At 39.0% G+C, this 4,562-nt stretch overlaps 1 long non-coding RNA gene across 1 annotated transcript in view; it reads right to left on the bottom strand.

Annotated features, from left to right (window-relative positions):
- The window catches only part of LOC119415564, a 6,897-nt gene extending 4,049 nt beyond the window's left edge, over window positions 1-2,848 (bottom strand). Inside the window, exons 1-2 of the long non-coding RNA XR_005187062.1 lie at window positions 2,670-2,848; window positions 1,052-1,276 (exon numbers count right to left, since the gene is read on the bottom strand). This is a non-coding gene — a long non-coding RNA (uncharacterized LOC119415564). The remainder of the gene's footprint in view (window positions 1-1,051; window positions 1,277-2,669) is intronic.
- Between the last annotated feature and the right edge of the window lie 1,714 nt (window positions 2,849-4,562).

Raw genomic sequence — 4,562 nt, 5'->3', positions numbered from 1 at the left:
AACACACGAGCTCTGCAGCTGCACATGTTGGCCCCTCACACACACACACACACACAGACGTGCCCCGCTTTCCTGCCACCAGAGTCAGAAGGGGACGCAGATCGTAAGCAGACTAAAAGTTTCCGTGCAACATTACGGACACGGTGCAGGAAAAGATTCAGAAGAGATATCTGCCATGTTGCCTTTTTCAGGTTTTTGCAAGGACGTCACTGGTGACACGTGACATTTGTAGCATGCATCGTGCACAACGTTTATAATCAAATGCTCAGCGGTGTCGCGAGGAAATTACGATGTAGAGAGATGTAATTAATTTCAAAGGCCTGAGACGAACGTCTTAAAATATATACAAAAACAACTGCAACAGTTCAGATTCACCACAAAACACACAGAGTGGAGTGCGTATCGTAGCAGGTGTGCATCTGCAGACTGTACTCAGAAATGAATGATGATGAAACAAAACAACATATTGTGTTTACAGTGAATGGTGTAAGTGAATAAAACCAGTTGTCTTGATTTTATTTTGAAAACCATTCCAGAATTCTCCTATCAGGCCTTACCAGAGCCATCTATTTGCAGCTGCTTGAAGACACTGTTTGAAATGTTGCCGTTTCATAATTAAAAGAAATTAACATTTTTGCATGAATTAACCGACGAGCTTTAAACGTGCCACCGCCTGGTGCGCTTCGGGGAATAAAGAAGCACCACGACAAGAGACGATGGCAGGTTTCCTTCAACCAGTGCCAGCTCATTAATTTCGTTGCTACCCAGACACCCCACCCCCTCCACACACCACCACTTTTTTTTTTCAGCACCACCTACCACCACCCATCCTCACCCACATCCCCCTTAACCGCTAATTAGCAGGAGCAGAGCACAGAAGGAAAGCAAGAGGCCATGTGTGTCTGGAGAGGAAACGGGGAGACTCTTCTTCTTCTTCTTCTTCGCCTTCCTCGTGATCCCCCCCTCCCCCACAACAGTCGCACACTCCTCCCCAACAACCCTTTGACTCCACCATCCCTGGTGCCCAACAGAAAACCGTGATGCTGCTCACCTCAAGTGCCAGCCCAGCCATTTTAGGCGCCGTGGCAAACGTCTCCCAAGATGGCTCCTCTGAGCGGGCTCCTATACTCCAGGGAACTGGGGAGGGTCTTTGTCCGCCTCCTGGCACAGGAGAAGTGTCTCCGCTGGCAGTGCAGATGGCATCAGAGGGCAAAATGGGACCGGATCTGGACCAATGGTTTCCTCACTTCTGTCCATGTGCTGTTTCAGGCAGGTCCTTTGATGGAAGGCCGCAGCAGGAACATAATGAAAGAGAACAAATAAGAATGTTATTCATTTCATTGCATTATTACAACTAAAACAGCCCTTTAATCATAGGTTATTAACAGAGTTACACCATCAGCCAATAATAAAAAAAAGATACACGGACGATTTGTTAAAAATCAGCCCATTATCTAAACTTTTAAAGCTCGGAGCAGTTCTCCTTTGTCGTGTATTTTTCAGGACATGAGTGTGTATTTTACTGCGTTAAAATTCCTCACATTGTAAAGGTTAAATCAAGGATGCCTGGGCCCATTCCATACATGCAGCTCAAGTGTTTTTGTTCCCATTAGGAGGCACACCGGGTTCACACGCTACCTAAGACAGGGGAACGGTCTGGAAGAGACTCGGACCTCGGCCTTTTCACATCTCCAGTACCTGAAACAATTAGTTGAGTCCCGCTGCATTAACAGAGTGAAGAAAGCTCATCTCACTGTGGTGCTCTTTAGGCCTTTCTAGAGGCTAGGCTGCACCGTATAGAGCTGAAGTACCAAGTTGAAAAGTTCAGCTCAAGTCTACAGGACGGCCCGTCTCATTGAGCCGAGGCACAATGTTTCCCAAAGGCCTCGAAATCTGCAGCTTTAAATACAAACGCCAAGTGTTTTTTAAATGTCTACACTGTGTTATTAGAGGTTGGACAGGTCTTGAATGAAGTTTTATTTTCTTTTAATTAAATAAAATTACTATGGAAACTCTATTTTTTTCCCAGTGAAAGATAAAGTGTAAAAGAGCAAGAGTGAGGTATACAGATTTTTGGACTTTCTTATTGTGACCGACAGCATTTTAATGAAACGACGACCTCTGATGGGCTGCTTTTAGTTTAAAGCAAATATAATGTCATATTATAACAAAGAAAAACGTAAACTAACAGTCCATGAGCTCTGTTCAGCTGCTTCAGTTTCAAAAAAAAGAGTTTGCTCACCTGTGCTTTTCTACAATGAAACATAATTCACTTCTAAAATCAAATTCATTTCAGTAAAATGTCTGCCCATTTAAAGTTTCTTCCACGATGAAGGAATCTTCAAAATTTAATAGGGTTTAAAATTCTTCCACGAGTCCTTCTGAATAGATAAACACCGTAAAAATAAGTTTTTAGCTTTTGGTTATTTTGTATAAAGCTTATACTGTATAGCTTTTTAAATGCACAGCCATGAAATGAAGAAAAATATGATTGGTGAAACAAAATACAGCTAAAAAAAAAAAAAAGCAATAAAAATTCTTATTTCAAAGACTCACCTTCTGCAGTTATGATTTGTTCTTCATGTTTCATATACACATGTTTAAAACAAAGTTAAAGATTTGTTTAATGCTCTGTTGTTAAAAACAAAATATGTCCAAACCAAACTTACTGTTAACTTTTCATGTAAGAATCCACTTGCAGCCTCCTCCCCATCATCGACTCTTGGGAGTGAACATGGAAGTCATTTCTACTTTCGGTTATCTAGCTTTATGACAGGTGTTTAAAACTCATACAGCTAGATAACCAAAGATAAAAACAGACCTCCTCCCTCAGACACAGACAGACCTGCAGCTCTATGGAATGATCTGGAAGAAGAAGGCCTCAATATTTACACATGTGTCAGGCTTGGTTTGGGCATTATTTATTAAATAAAACAGAAAAAAGTACCATTAAGCATGACAAAACACAAGAAGACATGCATTAACTGATTCATGGTATTTTGCTCATTTAGCAATTAATTAAGACAATTAGGCCTCTACAGTCTGGCGTCTGTCAAAAGGCCTGCTGGTGGTGGAATCTTTCTTTTTTTATTTATGTAAATTTAAATAAGTGAAAATCATAGATTTATTGAATGCAGAAATTACTATAGCAATAATACATTATTTTCTAATTTACAACGGAAGCTGTGGCATGTTCTGTAAAAAAAAACAAAAAATGTTAAAATGGATAAAAATGTCAACTTGTTGAATTTAAGCAACATATGAACTAAATCACTTTTAGTTAAATCAGAAAACAACAACAACAAAAAAAGGTTTGTTAATGTGCATTATTTGATTTTTGCGGTTTTATTTGTTAAAAGCTTTGATTTTTCCAGCCTGCATCGTCCCAACACTTCCAAAACAAACCAGTCTTTTGTTTTATTTCTTCACATTATTTTGATGTTTTGCTCCAACATAATTCGGATTTTTTTTATATTTTTATTTTTAGGCTAAAAGTTGAACATTTTAAGGAGTTTTCTTAAAAAGGAGAAGGCTGTAGATTATCAGATCAAAATGTGTCAGCCTGACAGCAGGAGGAAATGATGCTCTAAAATCAGCAGCTGACTCTTATGAAAATTAAAATGAACGTGTTTGCAGTCCAACCTGAGCAGAGGTTTAATGATGCTTTAATTTCACTCTTTTTTTTTTTTTTTTGCTCCCGAGAGAAGAATCCTCACTTTTAATGAGTTGTGATTGGCCTACTTCTTCCAAAACTAGATTATTTTACCTCATAAGGACTAATTTGTTACAAAAACAAATTTGTTCTTGCAAATAACAGAATGACTTGAAGGGAAAAAAGCTATTATTATTTGGCGAACCTTGGGGTTTGTACGTATATATATATATATATATAAATATATATAAATTAAAAAAAAAAATCGTGTTTACCTGCTTTTTGTGGATAAACGGGCACTTCGCCCTTTAAATATAATGTTTAATCGTATAAAGGAATAACTATTATCTGGATTGCACGTTCATTATTAACATGTTTTTTTTTGTTCACATTTAATGTCAAATAAAACGATGCTCGTGAAAATTTTGACCCATTCCCTGATGATGCTCTTACCTGTCTGAGACGCAAAGCAGGAGAAAATGTCCTCCTCGGCTGTAATTTGTGCAGGTTTGTCCAGGCGGATCTTTTTATTTGTTTATTTTGTTATTGTTTTCTGCCTTTTCATCGGCTCCACGCAGAAAGATCGAGCCGCGGAGCTCCGTTCCACCTCCGTCCTCTGTCCTCCAGCCTCTGCCTCTCCTCCAACCTCTGCTCTGCCTCTACTGACAACCAGCTCCATCATTGACGTCATCCAGGACCGAGGGCCGCGGACGGACCAATCACAGAGCCCGTCTCAAACAAAGAACGTCCTGAATAGGAAGATGTGTCACTCTGAGCAATTTTCACTCGTTTGTTTTCTTTCACAAAAAAAACAGAATAATCAGGATGTATTATTATATTTATGTTTATAATATTACAGATCTTAGATAGATAGATAGATAGATAGATAGATAGATAGATAGATAGATAG

The sequence above is a fragment of the Nematolebias whitei genome, chromosome 10 (genome assembly GCF_014905685.2).
Source record: "Nematolebias whitei isolate Nwh7 chromosome 10, NemWhi1, whole genome shotgun sequence".
NCBI lineage: Eukaryota > Metazoa > Chordata > Actinopteri > Cyprinodontiformes > Rivulidae > Nematolebias > Nematolebias whitei.
The sequence above is the reverse complement of the archived record's forward strand: the minus strand, read 5'-3'. Positions and strand labels throughout refer to the sequence as shown.